The following is a 20,271-nucleotide window of genomic DNA, read 5'->3' on the forward strand; positions in this document are numbered from 1 at the left end:
CAGTAACGAGGGGAGTGCTGCACTGTCAGAGGGTCATTTGGACCACAAAGTCGGGTCAGTACAGGGAGCGCTGCACTGTCAGAGGGGTCAGTACTGAGGGAGTGCTGCATCTGTCAGAGGCTCAGTATGAGGGAGTGCTGCACTGTCAGAGGGTCAGTACTGAGGGAGTGCTGCAGGGTCAGAGGGGTCAGTACTGAGGGCAGTGCTGCACTGTCAGAGGGTCAGTACTGAGGGAGTGCTGCACTGTCAGAGGGTCAGTACTGAGAGAGTGCTGCTCTGTCAGAGGGTCAGTACAGAGGGAGTTCCGCACTGTCATGTGGTCAGTACGAGGAAGTGCTGCACTGTCAGAGGGTCAGTACCGAGGGATTGCTGCACTGTCAGAGGGTCAGTACTGAGGGAGTGCTGCACTGTCAGAGGGTCAGTACTGAGGGGAGTGCTGCACTGTCAGAGTGTCAGTACTGAGGGAGTGCTGCACAGTGTCTGAAGGTCAGTACTGAGGGTGTGCTGCACTGTCAGAGGGTCAGTACTGAGGGAACTGCACTGTCAGAGGGTCAGTACTGAGGGAGTGCTGCACTGTCAGAGGGTCAGTTACTGAGGGAGTGCTGCACTGTCAGAGGTCTAGTACTGAGGGAGTGCTGCACTGTCAGAGGGTCAGTACTGAGGGAGTGCTGCACTGTCAGAGGGTCAGTACTGAGGGAGTGCTGCACTGTCAGAGGGTCAGTACTGAGGGAGTGCTACACTGTCAGAGAGTCAGTACTGAGGGAGTGCTGCACAGTCAGAGGTCAGTACTGAGTGAGTTCTGCACTGTCAGAGGTTCAGTACTGAGGGAGTGCTGCACTGTCAGAGGGTCAGTACTGAGGGAGTGCTGCACTGTCAGAGGGTCAGTACTGAGGGAGTGCTGCACTGTCAGAGGGTCAGTACTGGAGGGAGTGCTGCACTGTCAGAGGTCAGTACTGAGGGAGTGCTGCACTGTCAGAGGGTCAGTAATGAGGGAGTGCTGCACAAGTCAGAGGGTCAGTACTGAGGGAGTGCTGCACTGTCGGATGGGAACTGAGGGAGTGCTGCACTGTCAGGGGTCAGTACGAGGGAAGTGCTACACTTGTGGAGGGTCAGTACTGAGGAGTGCTGCACTGTCGAAGGTCAGTACTGAGGGAGTGCTGCACTGTCAGAGAGTCAGTACTGAGGGAGCGCTGCACTGTCAGAGGGTCAGTACTGAGGGAGTGCTGCACTGTGAGAGAGTCAGTACTGAGGGGTTGCTGCACTGTCAGAGGGTCAGTACTGAGGGAGTGCTGCACTGTCAGAGGGTCAGTACTGAGGGAGTGCTGCACTGTCAGAGGGTCAGTACAGAGGGAGTGCTGCACTGTCAGAGCGTTAGTACTGAGGGAGCGCTGCACTGTCAGAGGGTCAGTACTGAGGGAGTGCTGCACTGTCAGAGGGTCAGTACTGAGGGAGTGCTGCACTGTCAGAGGGTCAGTACTGAGGGAGTGCTGCACTGTCAGAGGGTCAGTACTGAGGGAGTGCTGCACTGTCAGAGGGTCAGTACTGAGGGAGCACTGCACTGTCAGAGGGTCAGTACTGAGGGAGTGCTGCACTGTCAGAGGGTCAGTACTGAGGGAGTGCTGCACTGTCGGAGGGTCCGTACCGAGGGTGTGATGCACTGTCAGAGGGTCAGTACTGAGGGAGTGCTGCACTGTCAGAGGGTCAGTTACGAGGGAGTGCAGCTCTGTCAGAGGGTCAGTACTGAGGGAGTGCTGCACTGTCAAGGGTCAGTACTGAGGGAGTGCTGCACTGTCAGAGGGTCAGTACTGAGGGAGTGCTGCACTGTCAGAGGGTCAGTACTGAGGAGTGCTGCACTGTCAGAGGGTCAGTACTGAGGAGTGCTGCACTGTCAGAGGTCAGTACTGAGGGAGTGCTGCACTGTCAGAGGGTCAGTACGGAGGGAGTGCTGCACTGTCAGAGGGTCAGTACTGAGGGAGTGCTGCACTGTCAGAGGGTCAGTACTGAGGGAGTGCTGCACTGTCAGAGGGTCAGTACTGAGGGAGTGCTGCACTGTCAGAGGTCAGTACTGAGGGAGTGCTGCACTGTCGAGGGTCAGTACTGAGGGAGTGCTGCACTGTCCGAGGGTCAGTACTGAGGGAGTGCTGCACTGTCCGAGGGTCAGTACTGAGGGAGTGCTGCACTGTCAGAGGGTCAGTACTGAGGGAGTGCTGCACTGTCAGAGGGTCAGTACTGAGGGAGTGCTGCACTGTCAGAGGGTCAGTACTGAGGGAGTGCTGCACTGTCAGAGGGTCAGTACTGAGGGAGTGCTGCACTGTCAGAGGGTCAGTACTGAGGGAGTGCTGCACTGTCAGAGGGTCAGTACTGAGGGAGTGCTGCACTGTCAGAGGTCAGTACTGAGGGAGTGCTGCACTGTCAGAGGGTCAGTACTGAGGGAGTGCTGCACTGTCAGAGGGTCAGTACTGAGGGAGTGCTGCACTGTCAGAGGGTCAGTACTGAGGGAGTGCTGCACTGTCAGAGGGTCAGTACTGAGGGAGTGCTGCACTGTCAGAGGGTCAGTACTGAGGGAGTGCTGCACTGTCAGAGGGTCAGTACTGAGGGAGTGCTGCACTGTCAGAGGGTCAGTACTGAGGGAGTGCTGCACTGTCAGAGGGTCAGTACTGAGGGAGTGCTGCACTGTCAGAGGGTCAGTACTGAGGGAGTGCTGCACTGTCAGAGGGTCAGTACTGAGGGAGTGCTGCACTGTCAGAGGGTCAGTACTGAGGGAGTGCTGCACTGTCAGAGGGTCAGTACTGAGGGAGTGCTGCACTGTCAGAGGGTCAGTACTGAGGGAGTGCTGCACTGTCAGAGGGTCAGTACTGAGGGAGTGCTGCACTGTCAGAGGGTCAGTACTGAGGGAGTGCTGCACTGTCAGAGGGTCAGTACTGAGGGAGTGCTGCACTGTCAGAGGGTCAGTACTGAGGGAGTGCTGCACTGTCAGAGGGTCAGTACTGAGGGAGTGCTGCACTGTCAGAGGGTCAGTACTGAGGGAGTGCTGCACTGTCAGAGGGTCAGTACTGAGGGAGTGCTGCACTGTCAGAGGGTCAGTACTGAGGGAGTGCTGCACTGTCAGAGGGTCAGTACTGAGGGAGTGCTGCACTGTCAGAGGTCAGTACTGAGGGAGTGCTGCACTGTCAGAGGGTCAGTACTGAGGGAGTGCTGCACTGTCAGAGGGTCAGTACTGAGGGAGTGCTGCACTGTCAGAGGGTCAGTACTGAGGGAGTGCTGCACTGTCAGAGGTCAGTACTGAGGGAGTGCTGCACTGTCAGAGGGTCAGTACTGAGGGAGTGCTGCACTGTCAGAGGGTCAGTACTGAGGGAGTGCTGCACTGTCGAGGGTCAGTACTGAGGGAGTGCTGCACTGTCAGAGGGTCAGTACTGAGGGAGTGCTGCACTGTCAGAGGGTCAGTACTGAGGGAGTGCTGCACTGTCAGAGGGTCAGTACTGAGGGAGTGCTGCACTGTCAGAGGGTCAGTACTGAGGGAGTGCTGCACTGTCAGAGGGTCAGTACTGAGGGAGTGCTGCACTGTCAGAGGGTCAGTACTGAGGGAGTGCTGCACTGTCAGAGGGTCAGTACTGAGGGAGTGCTGCACTGTCAGAGGGTCAGTACTGAGGGAGTGCTGCACTGTCAGAAGGTCAGTACTGAGGGAGTGCTGCACTGTCAGAGGGTCAGTACTGAGGGAGTGCTGCACTGTCAGAGGGTCAGTACTGAGGGAGTGCTGCACTGTCAGAGGGTCAGTACTGAGGGAGTGCTGCACTGTCAGAGGGTCAGTACTGAGGGAGTGCTGCACTGTCAGAGGGTCAGTACTGAGGGAGTGCTGCACTGTCGGAGGGTCAGTACTGAGGGAGTGCTGCACTGTCAGAGGGTCAGTACTGAGGGAGTGCTGCACTGTCAGAGGGTCAGTACTGAGGGAGTGCTGCACTGTCAGAGGGTCAGTACAGAGGGAGTGCTGCACTGTCAGAGGGTCAGTACTGAGGGAGTGCTGCACTGTCAGAGGGTCAGTACTGAGGGAGTGCTGCACTGTCAGAGGGTCAGTACTGAGGGAGTGCTGCACTGTCAGAGGGTCAGTACTGAGGGAGTGCTGCACTGTCAGAGGGTCAGTACTGAGGGAGTGCTGCACTGTCAGAGGGTCAGTACTGAGGGAGTGCTGCACTGTCAGAGGGTCAGTACTGAGGGAGTGCTGCACTGTCAGAGGGTCAGTACTGAGGGAGTGCTGCACTGTCAGAGGGTCAGTACTGAGGGAGTGCTGCACTGTCAGAGGGTCAGTACTGAGGGAGTGCTGCACTGTCAGAGGGTCAGTACTGAGGGAGCGCTGCACTGTCAGAGGGTCAGTACTGAGGGAGTGCTGCACTGTCAGAGGGTCAGTACTGAGGGAGTGCTGCACTGTCAGAGGGTCAGTACTGAGGGAGTGCTGCACTGTCAGAGGGTCAGTACTGAGGGAGTGCTGCACTGTCAGAGGGTCAGTACTGAGGGAGTGCTGCACTGTCAGAGGGTCAGTACTGAGGGAGTGCTGCACTGTCAGAGGGTCAGTACTGAGGGAGTGCTGCACTGTCAGAGGGTCAGTACTGAGGGAGTGCTGCACTGTCAGAGGGTCAGTACTGAGGGAGTGCTGCACTGTCAGAGGGTCAGTACTGAGGGAGTGCTGCACTGTCAGAGGGTCAGTACTGAGGGAGTGCTGCACTGTCAGAGGGTCAGTACTGAGGGAGTGCTGCACTGTCAGAGGGTCAGTACTGAGGGAGTGCTGCACTGTCAGAGGGTCAGTACTGAGGGAGTGCTGCACTGTCAGAGGGTCAGTACTGAGGGAGTGCTGCACTGTCAGAGGGTCAGTACTGAGGGAGTGCTGCACTGTCAGAGGGTCAGTACTGAGGGAGTGCTGCACTGTCAGAGGGTCAGTACTGAGGGAGTGCTGCACTGTCAGAGGGTCAGTACTGAGGGAGTGCTGCACTGTCAGAGGGTCAGTACTGAGGGAGTGCTGCACTGTCAGAGGGTCAGTACTGAGGGAGTGCTGCACTGTCAGAGGGTCAGTACTGAGGGAGTGCTGCACTGTCAGAGGGTCAGTACTGAGGGAGTGCTGCACTGTCAGAGGGTCAGTACTGAGGGAGTGCTGCACTGTCAGAGGGTCAGTACTGAGGGAGTGCTGCACTGTCAGAGGGTCAGTACTGAGGGAGTGCTGCACTGTCAGAGGGTCAGTACTGAGGGAGTGCTGCACTGTCAGAGGGTCAGTACTGAGGGAGTGCTGCACTGTCAGAGGGTCAGTACTGAGGGAGTGCTGCACTGTCAAGGGTCAGTACTGAGGGAGTGCTGCACTGTCAGAGGGTCAGTACTGAGGGAGTGCTGCACTGTCAGAGGGTCAGTACTGAGGGAGTGCTGCACTGTCAGAGGGTCAGTACTGAGGGAGTGCTGCACTGTCAGAGGGTCAGTACTGAGGGAGTGCTGCACTGTCAGAGGGTCAGTACTGAGGGAGTGCTGCACTGTCAGAGGGTCAGTACTGAGGGAGTGCTGCACTGTCAGAGGGTCAGTACTGAGGGAGTGCTGCACTGTCAGAGGGTCAGTACTGAGGGAGTGCTGCACTGTCAGAGGGTCAGTACTGAGGGAGTGCTGCACTGTCAGAGGTCAGTACTGAGGGAGTGCTGCACTGTCAGAGGGTCAGTACTGAGGGAGTGCTGCACTGTCAGAGGGTCAGTACTGAGGGAGTGCTGCACTGTCAGAGGGTCAGTACTGAGGGAGTGCTGCACTGTCAGAGGGTCAGTACTGAGGGAGTGCTGCACTGTCAGAGGGTCAGTACTGAGGGAGTGCTGCACTGTCAGAGGGTCAGTACTGAGGGAGTGCTGCACTGTCAGAGGGTCAGTACTGAGGGAGTGCTGCACTGTCAGAGGGTCAGTACTGAGGGAGTGCTGCACTGTCAGAGGGTCAGTACTGAGGGAGTGCTGCACTGTCAGAGGGTCAGTACTGAGGGAGTGCTGCACTGTCAGAGGGTCAGTACTGAGGGAGTGCTGCACTGTCAGAGGGTCAGTACTGAGGGAGTGCTGCACTGTCAGAGGGTCAGTACTGAGGAGTGCTGCACTGTCAGAGGGTCAGTACTGAGGGAGTGCTGCACTGTCAGAGGGTCAGTACTGAGGGAGTGCTGCACTGTCAGAGGGTCAGTACTGAGGGAGTGCTGCACTGTCAGAGGGTCAGTACTGAGGGAGTGCTGCACTGTCAGAGGGTCAGTACTGAGGGAGTGCTGCACTGTCAGAGGGTCAGTACTGAGGGAGTGCTGCACTGTCAGAGGGTCAGTACTGAGGGAGTGCTGCACTGTCAGAGGGTCAGTACTGAGGGAGTGCTGCACTGTCAGAGGGTCAGTACTGAGGGAGTGCTGCACTGTCAGAGGGTCAGTACTGAGGGAGTGCTGCACTGTCAGAGGGTCAGTACTGAGGGAGTGCTGCACTGTCAGAGGGTCAGTACTGAGGGAGTGCTGCACTGTCAGAGGGTCAGTACTGAGGGAGTGCTGCACTGTCAGAGGGTCAGTACTGAGGGAGTGCTGCACTGTCAGAGGGTCAGTACTGAGGGAGTGCTGCACTGTCAGAGGGTCAGTACTGAGGGAGTGCTGCACTGTCAGAGGGTCAGTACTGAGGGAGTGCTGCACTGTCAGAGGGTCAGTACTGAGGGAGTGCTGCACTGTCAGAGGGTCAGTACTGAGGGAGTGCTGCACTGTCAGAGGGTCAGTACTGAGGGAGTGCTGCACTGTCAGAGGGTCAGTACTGAGGGAGTGCTGCACTGTCAGAGGGTCAGTACTGAGGGAGTGCTGCACTGTCAGAGGGTCAGTACTGAGGGAGTGCTGCACTGTCAGAGGGTCAGTACTGAGGGAGTGCTGCACTGTCAGAGGGTCAGTACTGAGGGAGTGCTGCACTGTCAGAGGGTCAGTACTGAGGGAGTGCTGCACTGTCAGAGGGTCAGTACTGAGGGAGTGCTGCACTGTCAGAGGGTCAGTACTGAGGGAGTGCTGCACTGTCAGAGGGTCAGTACTGAGGGAGTGCTGCACTGTCAGAGGGTCAGTACTGAGGGAGTGCTGCACTGTCAGAGGGTCAGTACTGAGGGAGTGCTGCACTGTCAGAGGGTCAGTACTGAGGGAGTGCTGCACTGTCAGAGGTCAGTACTGAGGGAGTGCTGCACTGTCAGAGGGTCAGTACTGAGGGAGTGCTGCACTGTCAGAGGGTCAGTACTGAGGGAGTGCTGCACTGTCAGAGGGTCAGTACTGAGGGAGTGCTGCACTGTCAGAGGGTCAGTACTGAGGGAGTGCTGCACTGTCAGAGGGTCAGTACTGAGGGAGTGCTGCACTGTCAGAGGGTCAGTACTGAGGGAGTGCTGCACTGTCAGAGGGTCAGTACTGAGGGAGTGCTGCACTGTCAGAGGGTCAGTACTGAGGGAGTGCTGCACTGTCAGAGGGTCAGTACTGAGGGAGTGCTGCACTGTCAGAGGTCAGTACTGAGGGAGTGCTGCACTGTCAGAGGGTCAGTACTGAGGGAGTGCTGCACTGTCAGAGGGTCAGTACTGAGGGAGTGCTGCACTGTCAGAGGGTCAGTACTGAGGGAGTGCTGCACTGTCAGAGGGTCAGTACTGAGGGAGTGCTGCACTGTCAGAGGGTCAGTACTGAGGGAGTGCTGCACTGTCAGAGGGTCAGTACTGAGGGAGTGCTGCACTGTCAGAGGGTCAGTACTGAGGGAGTGCTGCACTGTCAGAGGGTCAGTACTGAGGGAGTGCTGCACTGTCAGAGGGTCAGTACTGAGGGAGTGCTGCACTGTCAGAGGGTCAGTACTGAGGGAGTGCTGCACTGTCAGAGGGTCAGTACTGAGGGAGTGCTGCACTGTCAGAGGGTCAGTACTGAGGGAGTGCTGCACTGTCAGAGGGTCAGTACTGAGGGAGTGCTGCACTGTCAGAGGGTCAGTACTGAGGGAGTGCTGCACTGTCAGAGGGTCAGTACTGAGGGAGTGCTGCACTGTCAGAGGGTCAGTACTGAGGGAGTGCTGCACTGTCAGAGGGTCAGTACTGAGGGAGTGCTGCACTGTCAGAGGGTCAGTACTGAGGGAGTGCTGCACTGTCAGAGGGTCAGTACTGAGGGAGTGCTGCACTGTCAGAGGGTCAGTACTGAGGGAGTGCTGCACTGTCAGAGGGTCAGTACTGAGGGAGTGCTGCACTGTCGAGGGTCAGTACTGAGGGAGTGCTGCACTGTCAGAGGGTCAGTACTGAGGGAGTGCTGCACTGTCAGAGGGTCAGTACTGAGGGAGTGCTGCACTGTCAGAGGGTCAGTACTGAGGGAGTGCTGCACTGTCAGAGGGTCAGTACTGAGGGAGTGCTGCACTGTCAGAGGGTCAGTACTGAGGGAGTGCTGCACTGTCAGAGGGTCAGTACTGAGGGAGTGCTGCACTGTCAGAGGGTCAGTACTGAGGGAGTGCTGCACTGTCAGAGGGTCAGTACTGAGGGAGTGCTGCACTGTCAGAGGGTCAGTACTGAGGGAGTGCTGCACTGTCAGAGGGTCAGTACTGAGGGAGTGCTGCACTGTCAGAGGGTCAGTACTGAGGGAGTGCTGCACTGTCAGAGGGTCAGTACTGAGGGAGTGCTGCACTGTCAGAGGGTCAGTACTGAGGGAGTGCTGCACTGTCAGAGGGTCAGTACTGAGGGAGTGCTGCACTGTCAGAGGGTCAGTACTGAGGGAGTGCTGCACTGTCAGAGGGTCAGTACTGAGGGAGTGCTGCACTGTCAGAGGGTCAGTACTGAGGGAGTGCTGCACTGTCAGAGGGTCAGTACTGAGGGAGTGCTGCACTGTCAGAGGGTCAGTACTGAGGGAGTGCTGCACTGTCAGAGGGTCAGTACTGAGGGAGTGCTGCACTGTCAGAGGGTCAGTACTGAGGGAGTGCTGCACTGTCAGAGGGTCAGTACTGAGGGAGTGCTGCACTGTCAGAGGGTCAGTACTGAGGGAGTGCTGCACTGTCAGAGGGTCAGTACTGAGGGAGTGCTGCACTGTCAGAGGGTCAGTACTGAGGGAGTGCTGCACTGTCAGAGGGTCAGTACTGAGGGAGTGCTGCACTGTCAGAGGGTCAGTACTGAGGGAGTGCTGCACTGTCAGAGGGTCAGTACTGAGGGAGTGCTGCACTGTCAGAGGGTCAGTACTGAGGGAGTGCTGCACTGTCAGAGGGTCAGTACTGAGGGAGTGCTGCACTGTCAGAGGGTCAGTACTGAGGGAGTGCTGCACTGTCAGAGGGTCAGTACTGAGGGAGTGCTGCACTGTCAGAGGGTCAGTACTGAGGGAGTGCTGCACTGTCAGAGGGTCAGTACTGAGGGAGTGCTGCACTGTCAGAGGGTCAGTACTGAGGGAGTGCTGCACTGTCAGAGGGTCAGTACTGAGGGAGTGCTGCACTGTCAGAGGGTCAGTACTGAGGGAGTGCTGCACTGTCAGAGGGTCAGTACTGAGGGAGTGCTGCACTGTCAGAGGGTCAGTACTGAGGGAGTGCTGCACTGTCAGAGGGTCAGTACTGAGGGAGTGCTGCACTGTCAGAGGGTCAGTACTGAGGGAGTGCTGCACTGTCAGAGGGTCAGTACTGAGGGAGTGCTGCACTGTCAGAGGGTCAGTACTGAGGGAGTGCTGCACTGTCAGAGGGTCAGTACTGAGGGAGTGCTGCACTGTCAGAGGGTCAGTACTGAGGGAGTGCTGCACTGTCAGAGGGTCAGTACTGAGGGAGTGCTGCACTGTCAGAGGGTCAGTACTGAGGGAGTGCTGCACTGTCAGAGGGTCAGTACTGAGGGAGTGCTGCACTGTCAGAGGGTCAGTACTGAGGGAGTGCTGCACTGTCAGAGGGTCAGTACTGAGGGAGTGCTGCACTGTCAGAGGGTCAGTACTGAGGGAGTGCTGCACTGTCAGAGGGTCAGTACTGAGGGAGTGCTGCACTGTCAGAGGGTCAGTACTGAGGGAGTGCTGCACTGTCAGAGGGTCAGTACTGAGGGAGTGCTGCACTGTCAGAGGGTCAGTACTGAGGGAGTGCTGCACTGTCAGAGGGTCAGTACTGAGGGAGTGCTGCACTGTCAGAGGGTCAGTACTGAGGGAGTGCTGCACTGTCAGAGGGTCAGTACTGAGGGAGTGCTGCACTGTCAGAGGGTCAGTACTGAGGGAGTGCTGCACTGTCAGAGGGTCAGTACTGAGGGAGTGCTGCACTGTCAGAGGGTCAGTACTGAGGGAGTGCTGCACTGTCAGAGGGTCAGTACTGAGGGAGTGCTGCACTGTCAGAGGGTCAGTACTGAGGGAGTGCTGCACTGTCAGAGGGTCAGTACTGAGGGAGTGCTGCACTGTCAGAGGGTCAGTACTGAGGGAGTGCTGCACTGTCAGAGGGTCAGTACTGAGGGAGTGCTGCACTGTCAGAGGGTCAGTACTGAGGGAGTGCTGCACTGTCAGAGGGTCAGTACTGAGGGAGTGCTGCACTGTCAGAGGGTCAGTACTGAGGGAGTGCTGCACTGTCAGAGGGTCAGTACTGAGGGAGTGCTGCACTGTCAGAGGGTCAGTACTGAGGGAGTGCTGCACTGTCAGAGGGTCAGTACTGAGGGAGTGCTGCACTGTCAGAGGGTCAGTACTGAGGGAGTGCTGCACTGTCAGAGGGTCAGTACTGAGGGAGTGCTGCACTGTCAGAGGGTCAGTACTGAGGGAGTGCTGCACTGTCAGAGGGTCAGTACTGAGGGAGTGCTGCACTGTCAGAGGGTCAGTACTGAGGGAGTGCTGCACTGTCAGAGGGTCAGTACTGAGGGAGTGCTGCACTGTCAGAGGGTCAGTACTGAGGGAGTGCTGCACTGTCAGAGGGTCAGTACTGAGGGAGTGCTGCACTGTCAGAGGGTCAGTACTGAGGGAGTGCTGCACTGTCAGAGGGTCAGTACTGAGGGAGTGCTGCACTGTCAGAGGGTCAGTACTGAGGGAGTGCTGCACTGTCAGAGGGTCAGTACTGAGGGAGTGCTGCACTGTCAGAGGGTCAGTACTGAGGGAGTGCTGCACTGTCAGAGGGTCAGTACTGAGGGAGTGCTGCACTGTCAGAGGGTCAGTACTGAGGGAGTGCTGCACTGTCAGAGGGTCAGTACTGAGGGAGTGCTGCACTGTCAGAGGGTCAGTACTGAGGGAGTGCTGCACTGTCAGAGGGTCAGTACTGAGGGAGTGCTGCACTGTCAGAGGGTCAGTACTGAGGGAGTGCTGCACTGTCAGAGGGTCAGTACTGAGGGAGTGCTGCACTGTCAGAGGGTCAGTACTGAGGGAGTGCTGCACTGTCAGAGGGTCAGTACTGAGGGAGTGCTGCACTGTCAGAGGGTCAGTACTGAGGGAGTGCTGCACTGTCAGAGGGTCAGTACTGAGGGAGTGCTGCACTGTCAGAGGGTCAGTACTGAGGGAGTGCTGCACTGTCAGAGGGTCAGTACTGAGGGAGTGCTGCACTGTCAGAGGGTCAGTACTGAGGGAGTGCTGCACTGTCAGAGGGTCAGTACTGAGGGAGTGCTGCACTGTCAGAGGGTCAGTACTGAGGGAGTGCTGCACTGTCAGAGGGTCAGTACTGAGGGAGTGCTGCACTGTCAGAGGGTCAGTACTGAGGGAGTGCTGCACTGTCAGAGGGTCAGTACTGAGGGAGTGCTGCACTGTCAGAGGGTCAGTACTGAGGGAGTGCTGCACTGTCAGAGGGTCAGTACTGAGGGAGTGCTGCACTGTCAGAGGGTCAGTACTGAGGGAGTGCTGCACTGTCAGAGGGTCAGTACTGAGGGAGTGCTGCACTGTCAGAGGGTCAGTACTGAGGGAGTGCTGCACTGTCAGAGGGTCAGTACTGAGGGAGTGCTGCACTGTCAGAGGGTCAGTACTGAGGGAGTGCTGCACTGTCAGAGGGTCAGTACTGAGGGAGTGCTGCACTGTCAGAGGGTCAGTACTGAGGGAGTGCTGCACTGTCAGAGGGTCAGTACTGAGGGAGTGCTGCACTGTCAGAGGGTCAGTACTGAGGGAGTGCTGCACTGTCAGAGGGTCAGTACTGAGGGAGTGCTGCACTGTCAGAGGGTCAGTACTGAGGGAGTGCTGCACTGTCAGAGGGTCAGTACTGAGGGAGTGCTGCACTGTCAGAGGGTCAGTACTGAGGGAGTGCTGCACTGTCAGAGGGTCAGTACTGAGGGAGTGCTGCACTGTCAGAGGGTCAGTACTGAGGGAGTGCTGCACTGTCAGAGGGTCAGTACTGAGGGAGTGCTGCACTGTCAGAGGGTCAGTACTGAGGGAGTGCTGCACTGTCAGAGGGTCAGTACTGAGGGAGTGCTGCACTGTCAGAGGGTCAGTACTGAGGGAGTGCTGCACTGTCAGAGGGTCAGTACTGAGGGAGTGCTGCACTGTCAGAGGGTCAGTACTGAGGGAGTGCTGCACTGTCAGAGGGTCAGTACTGAGGGAGTGCTGCACTGTCAGAGGGTCAGTACTGAGGGAGTGCTGCACTGTCAGAGGGTCAGTACTGAGGGAGTGCTGCACTGTCAGAGGGTCAGTACTGAGGGAGTGCTGCACTGTCAGAGGGTCAGTACTGAGGGAGTGCTGCACTGTCAGAGGGTCAGTACTGAGGGAGTGCTGCACTGTCAGAGGGTCAGTACTGAGGGAGTGCTGCACTGTCAGAGGGTCAGTACTGAGGGAGTGCTGCACTGTCAGAGGGTCAGTACTGAGGGAGTGCTGCACTGTCAGAGGGTCAGTACTGAGGGAGTGCTGCACTGTCAGAGGGTCAGTACTGAGGGAGTGCTGCACTGTCAGAGGGTCAGTACTGAGGGAGTGCTGCACTGTCAGAGGGTCAGTACTGAGGGAGTGCTGCACTGTCAGAGGGTCAGTACTGAGGGAGTGCTGCACTGTCAGAGGGTCAGTACTGAGGGAGTGCTGCACTGTCAGAGGGTCAGTACTGAGGGAGTGCTGCACTGTCAGAGGGTCAGTACTGAGGGAGTGCTGCACTGTCAGAGGGTCAGTACTGAGGGAGTGCTGCACTGTCAGAGGGTCAGTACTGAGGGAGTGCTGCACTGTCAGAGGGTCAGTACTGAGGGAGTGCTGCACTGTCAGAGGGTCAGTACTGAGGGAGTGCTGCACTGTCAGAGGGTCAGTACTGAGGGAGTGCTGCACTGTCAGAGGGTCAGTACTGAGGGAGTGCTGCACTGTCAGAGGGTCAGTACTGAGGGAGTGCTGCACTGTCAGAGGGTCAGTACTGAGGGAGTGCTGCACTGTCAGAGGGTCAGTACTGAGGGAGTGCTGCACTGTCAGAGGGTCAGTACTGAGGGAGTGCTGCACTGTCAGAGGGTCAGTACTGAGGGAGTGCTGCACTGTCAGAGGGTCAGTACTGAGGGAGTGCTGCACTGTCAGAGGGTCAGTACTGAGGGAGTGCTGCACTGTCAGAGGGTCAGTACTGAGGGAGTGCTGCACTGTCAGAGGGTCAGTACTGAGGGAGTGCTGCACTGTCAGAGGGTCAGTACTGAGGGAGTGCTGCACTGTCAGAGGGTCAGTACTGAGGGAGTGCTGCACTGTCAGAGGGTCAGTACTGAGGGAGTGCTGCACTGTCAGAGGGTCAGTACTGAGGGAGTGCTGCACTGTCAGAGGGTCAGTACTGAGGGAGTGCTGCACTGTCAGAGGGTCAGTACTGAGGGAGTGCTGCACTGTCAGAGGGTCAGTACTGAGGGAGTGCTGCACTGTCAGAGGGTCAGTACTGAGGGAGTGCTGCACTGTCAGAGGGTCAGTACTGAGGGAGTGCTGCACTGTCAGAGGGTCAGTACTGAGGGAGTGCTGCACTGTCAGAGGGTCAGTACTGAGGGAGTGCTGCACTGTCAGAGGGTCAGTACTGAGGGAGTGCTGCACTGTCAGAGGGTCAGTACTGAGGGAGTGCTGCACTGTCAGAGGGTCAGTACTGAGGGAGTGCTGCACTGTCAGAGGGTCAGTACTGAGGGAGTGCTGCACTGTCAGAGGGTCAGTACTGAGGGAGTGCTGCACTGTCAGAGGGTCAGTACTGAGGGAGTGCTGCACTGTCAGAGGGTCAGTACTGAGGGAGTGCTGCACTGTCAGAGGGTCAGTACTGAGGGAGTGCTGCACTGTCAGAGGGTCAGTACTGAGGGAGTGCTGCACTGTCAGAGGGTCAGTACTGAGGGAGTGCTGCACTGTCAGAGGGTCAGTACTGAGGGAGTGCTGCACTGTCAGAGGGTCAGTACTGAGGGAGTGCTGCACTGTCAGAGGGTCAGTACTGAGGGAGTGCTGCACTGTCAGAGGGTCAGTACTGAGGGAGTGCTGCACTGTCAGAGGGTCAGTACTGAGGGAGTGCTGCACTGTCAGAGGGTCAGTACTGAGGGAGTGCTGCACTGTCAGAGGGTCAGTACTGAGGGAGTGCTGCACTGTCAGAGGGTCAGTACTGAGGGAGTGCTGCACTGTCAGAGGGTCAGTACTGAGGGAGTGCTGCACTGTCAGAGGGTCAGTACTGAGGGAGTGCTGCACTGTCAGAGGGTCAGTACTGAGGGAGTGCTGCACTGTCAGAGGGTCAGTACTGAGGGAGTGCTGCACTGTCAGAGGGTCAGTACTGAGGGAGTGCTGCACTGTCAGAGGGTCAGTACTGAGGGAGTGCTGCACTGTCAGAGGGTCAGTACTGAGGGAGTGCTGCACTGTCAGAGGGTCAGTACTGAGGGAGTGCTGCACTGTCAGAGGGTCAGTACTGAGGGAGTGCTGCACTGTCAGAGGGTCAGTACTGAGGGAGTGCTGCACTGTCAGAGGGTCAGTACTGAGGGAGTGCTGCACTGTCAGAGGGTCAGTACTGAGGGAGTGCTGCACTGTCAGAGGGTCAGTACTGAGGGAGTGCTGCACTGTCAGAGGGTCAGTACTGAGGGAGTGCTGCACTGTCAGAGGGTCAGTACTGAGGGAGTGCTGCACTGTCAGAGGGTCAGTACTGAGGGAGTGCTGCACTGTCAGAGGGTCAGTACTGAGGGAGTGCTGCACTGTCAGAGGGTCAGTACTGAGGGAGTGCTGCACTGTCAGAGGGTCAGTACTGAGGGAGTGCTGCACTGTCAGAGGGTCAGTACTGAGGGAGTGCTGCACTGTCAGAGGGTCAGTACTGAGGGAGTGCTGCACTGTCAGAGGGTCAGTACTGAGGGAGTGCTGCACTGTCAGAGGGTCAGTACTGAGGGAGTGCTGCACTGTCAGAGGGTCAGTACTGAGGGAGTGCTGCACTGTCAGAGGGTCAGTACTGAGGGAGTGCTGCACTGTCAGAGGGTCAGTACTGAGGGAGTGCTGCACTGTCAGAGGGTCAGTACTGAGGGAGTGCTGCACTGTCAGAGGGTCAGTACTGAGGGAGTGCTGCACTGTCAGAGGGTCAGTACTGAGGGAGTGCTGCACTGTCAGAGGGTCAGTACTGAGGGAGTGCTGCACTGTCAGAGGGTCAGTACTGAGGGAGTGCTGCACTGTCAGAGGGTCAGTACTGAGGGAGTGCTGCACTGTCAGAGGGTCAGTACTGAGGGAGTGCTGCACTGTCAGAGGGTCAGTACTGAGGGAGTGCTGCACTGTCAGAGGGTCAGTACTGAGGGAGTGCTGCACTGTCAGAGGGTCAGTACTGAGGGAGTGCTGCACTGTCAGAGGGTCAGTACTGAGGGAGTGCTGCACTGTCAGAGGGTCAGTACTGAGGGAGTGCTGCACTGTCAGAGGGTCAGTACTGAGGGAGTGCTGCACTGTCAGAGGGTCAGTACTGAGGGAGTGCTGCACTGTCAGAGGGTCAGTACTGAGGGAGTGCTGCACTGTCAGAGGGTCAGTACTGAGGGAGTGCTGCACTGTCAGAGGGTCAGTACTGAGGGAGTGCTGCACTGTCAGAGGGTCAGTACTGAGGGAGTGCTGCACTGTCAGAGGGTCAGTACTGAGGGAGTGCTGCACTGTCAGAGGGTCAGTACTGAGGGAGTGCTGCACTGTCAGAGGGTCAGTACTGAGGGAGTGCTGCACTGTCAGAGGGTCAGTACTGAGGGAGTGCTGCACTGTCAGAGGGTCAGTACTGAGGGAGTGCTGCACTGTCAGAGGGTCAGTACTGAGGGAGTGCTGCACTGTCAGAGGGTCAGTACTGAGGGAGTGCTGCACTGTCAGAGGGTCAGTACTGAGGGAGTGCTGCACTGTCAGAGGGTCAGTACTGAGGGAGTGCTGCACTGTCAGAGGGTCAGTACTGAGGGAGTGCTGCACTGTCAGAGGGTCAGTACTGAGGGAGTGCTGCACTGTCAGAGGGTCAGTACTGAGGGAGTGCTGCACTGTCAGAGGGTCAGTACTGAGGGAGTGCTGCACTGTCAGAGGGTCAGTACTGAGGGAGTGCTGCACTGTCAGAGGGTCAGTACTGAGGGAGTGCTGCACTGTCAGAGGGTCAGTACTGAGGGAGTGCTGCACTGTCAGAGGGTCAGTACTGAGGGAGTGCTGCACTGTCAGAGGGTCAGTACTGAGGGAGTGCTGCACTGTCAGAGGGTCAGTACTGAGGGAGTGCTGCACTGTCAGAGGGTCAGTACTGAGGGAGTGCTGCACTGTCAGAGGGTCAGTACTGAGGGAGTGCTGCACTGTCAGAGGGTCAGTACTGAGGGAGTGCTGCACTGTCAGAGGGTCAGTACTGAGGGAGTGCTGCACTGTCAGAGGGTCAGTACTGAGGGAGTGCTGCACTGTCAGAGGGTCAGTACTGAGGGAGTGCTGCACTGTCAGAGGGTCAGTACTGAGGGAGTGCTGCACTGTCAGAGGGTCAGTACTGAGGGAGTGCTGCACTGTCAGAGGGTCAGTACTGAGGGAGTGCTGCACTGTCAGAGGGTCAGTACTGAGGGAGTGCTGCACTGTCAGAGGGTCAGTACTGAGGGAGTGCTGCACTGTCAGAGGGTCAGTACTGAGGGAGTGCTGCACTGTCAGAGGGTCAGTACTGAGGGAGTGCTGCACTGTCAGAGGGTCAGTACTGAGGGAGTGCTGCACTGTCAGAGGGTCAGTACTGAGGGAGTGCTGCACTGTCAGAGGGTCAGTACTGAGGGAGTGCTGCACTGTCAGAGGGTCAGTACTGAGGGAGTGCTGCACTGTCAGAGGGTCAGTACTGAGGGAGTGCTGCACTGTCAGAGGGTCAGTACTGAGGGAGTGCTGCACTGTCAGAGGGTCAGTACTGAGGGAGTGCTGCACTGTCAGAGGGTCAGTACTGAGGGAGTGCTGCACTGTCAGAGGGTCAGTACTGAGGGAGTGCTGCACTGTCAGAGGGTCAGTACTGAGGGAGTGCTGCACTGTCAGAGGGTCAGTACTGAGGGAGTGCTGCACTGTCAGAGGGTCAGTACTGAGGGAGTGCTGCACTGTCAGAGGGTCAGTACTGAGGGAGTGCTGCACTGTCAGAGGGTCAGTACTGAGGGAGTGCTGCACTGTCAGAGGGTCAGTACTGAGGGAGTGCTGCACTGTCAGAGGGTCAGTACTGAGGGAGTGCTGCACTGTCAGAGGGTCAGTACTGAGGGAGTGCTGCACTGTCAGAGGGTCAGTACTGAGGGAGTGCTGCACTGTCAGAGGGTCAGTACTGAGGGAGTGCTGCACTGTCAGAGGGTCAGTACTGAGGGAGTGCTGCACTGTCAGAGGGTCAGTACTGAGGGAGTGCTGCACTGTCAGAGGGTCAGTACTGAGGGAGTGCTGCACTGTCAGAGGGTCAGTACTGAGGGAGTGCTGCACTGTCAGAGGGTCAGTACTGAGGGAGTGCTGCACTGTCAGAGGGTCAGTACTGAGGGAGTGCTGCACTGTCAGAGGGTCAGTACTGAGGGAGTGCTGCACTGTCAGAGGGTCAGTACTGAGGGAGTGCTGCACTGTCAGAGGGTCAGTACTGAGGGAGTGCTGCACTGTCAGAGGGTCAGTACTGAGGGAGTGCTGCACTGTCAGAGGGTCAGTACTGAGGGAGTGCTGCACTGTCAGAGGGTCAGTACTGAGGGAGTGCTGCACTGTCAGAGGGTCAGTACTGAGGGAGTGCTGCACTGTCAGAGGGTCAGTACTGAGGGAGTGCTGCACTGTCAGAGGGTCAGTACTGAGGGAGTGCTGCACTGTCAGAGGGTCAGTACTGAGGGAGTGCTGCACTGTCAGAGGGTCAGTACTGAGGGAGTGCTGCACTGTCAGAGGGTCAGTACTGAGGGAGTGCTGCACTGTCAGAGGGTCAGTACTGAGGGAGTGCTGCACTGTCAGAGGGTCAGTACTGAGGGAGTGCTGCACTGTCAGAGGGTCAGTACTGAGGGAGTGCTGCACTGTCAGAGGGTCAGTACTGAGGGAGTGCTGCACTGTCAGAGGGTCAGTACTGAGGGAGTGCTGCACTGTCAGAGGGTCAGTACTGAGGGAGTGCTGCACTGTCAGAGGGTCAGTACTGAGGGAGTGCTGCACTGTCAGAGGGTCAGTACTGAGGGAGTGCTGCACTGTCAGAGGGTCAGTACTGAGGGAGTGCTGCACTGTCAGAGGGTCAGTACTGAGGGAGTGCTGCACTGTCAGAGGGTCAGTACTGAGGGAGTGCTGCACTGTCAGAGGGTCAGTACTGAGGGAGTGCTGCACTGTCAGAGGGTCAGTACTGAGGGAGTGCTGCACTGTCAGAGGGTCAGTACTGAGGGAGTGCTGCACTGTCAGAGGGTCAGTACTGAGGGAGTGCTGCACTGTCAGAGGGTCAGTACTGAGGGAGTGCTGCACTGTCAGAGGGTCAGTACTGAGGGAGTGCTGCACTGTCAGAGGGTCAGTACTGAGGGAGTGCTGCACTGTCAGAGGGTCAGTACTGAGGGAGTGCTGCACTGTCAGAGGGTCAGTACTGAGGGAGTGCTGCACTGTCAGAGGGTCAGTACTGAGGGAGTGCTGCACTGTCAGAGGGTCAGTACTGAGGGAGTGCTGCACTGTCAGAGGGTCAGTACTGAGGGAGTGCTGCACTGTCAGAGGGTCAGTACTGAGGGAGTGCTGCACTGTCAGAGGGTCAGTACTGAGGGAGTGCTGCACTGTCAGAGGGTCAGTACTGAGGGAGTGCTGCACTGTCAGAGGGTCAGTACTGAGGGAGTGCTGCACTGTCAGAGGGTCAGTACTGAGGGAGTGCTGCACTGTCAGAGGGTCAGTACTGAGGGAGTGCTGCACTGTCAGAGGGTCAGTACTGAGGGAGTGCTGCACTGTCAGAGGGTCAGTACTGAGGGAGTGCTGCACTGTCAGAGGGTCAGTACTGAGGGAGTGCTGCACTGTCAGAGGGTCAGTACGGAGGGAGTGCTGCACTGTCAGAGGGTCAGTACTGAGGGAGTGCTGCACTGTCAGAGGGTCAGTACTGAGGGAGTGCTGCACTGTCTGAGGGTCAGTACTGAGGGAGTGCTGCACTGTCAGAGGGTCAGTACTGAGGGAGTGCTGCACTGTCAGAGGGTCAGTACTGAGGGAGTGCTGCACTGTCAGAGGGTCAGTACTGAGGGAGTGCTGCACTGTCAGAGGGTCAGTACTGAGGGAGTCCTGCACTGTCAGAGGGTCAGTACTGAGGGAGTGCTGCACTGTCAGAGGGTCAGTACTGAGGGAGTGCTGCACTGTCGAGGGTCAGTACTGAGGGAGTGCTGCACTGTCAGAGGGTCAGTACTGAGGAGTGCTGCACTGTCAGAGGGTCAATACTGAGGGAGTGCTGCACTGTCAGAGGGTCAGTACTGAGGGAGTGCTGCACTGTCAGAGGGTCAGTACTGAGGGAGTGCTGCACTGTCAGAGGGTCAGTACTGAGGGAGTGCTGCACTGTCAGAGGGTCAGTACTGAGGGAGTGCTGCACTGTCAGAGGGTCAGTACTGAGGGAGTGCTGCACTGTCAGAGGGTCAGTACTGAGGGAGTGCTGCACTGTCAGAGGGTCAGTACTGAGGGAGTGCTGCTCTTTCAGAGGGTCAGTACTGAGGGAGTGCTGCACTGTCATATATCAGTTCTGAGGGAGTGCTGCACTGTCGGCAGGTCAGTACGGAGGGAGTGCTGCACTGTCAGAGGGTCAGTACTGAGGGAGTGCTGCACTGTCAGAGGGTCAGTACTGAGGGAGAGCTGCACTGTCAGAGGGTCAGTACTGAGGGAGTGCTGCACTGTCAGAGGTCAGTACTGAGGGAGTGCTGCACTGTCAGAGGGTCAGTACTGAGGGAGTGCTGCACTGTCAGAGGGTCAGTACTGAGGGAGTGCTGCACTGTCAGAGGGTCAGTACTGAGGGAGTGCTGCACTGTCAGAGGGTCAGTACTGAGGGAGTGCTGCACTGTCAGAGGGTCAGTACTGAG

Source organism: Carcharodon carcharias, chromosome 1 (genome assembly GCF_017639515.1).
Source record: "Carcharodon carcharias isolate sCarCar2 chromosome 1, sCarCar2.pri, whole genome shotgun sequence".
Lineage (NCBI taxonomy): Eukaryota > Metazoa > Chordata > Chondrichthyes > Lamniformes > Lamnidae > Carcharodon > Carcharodon carcharias.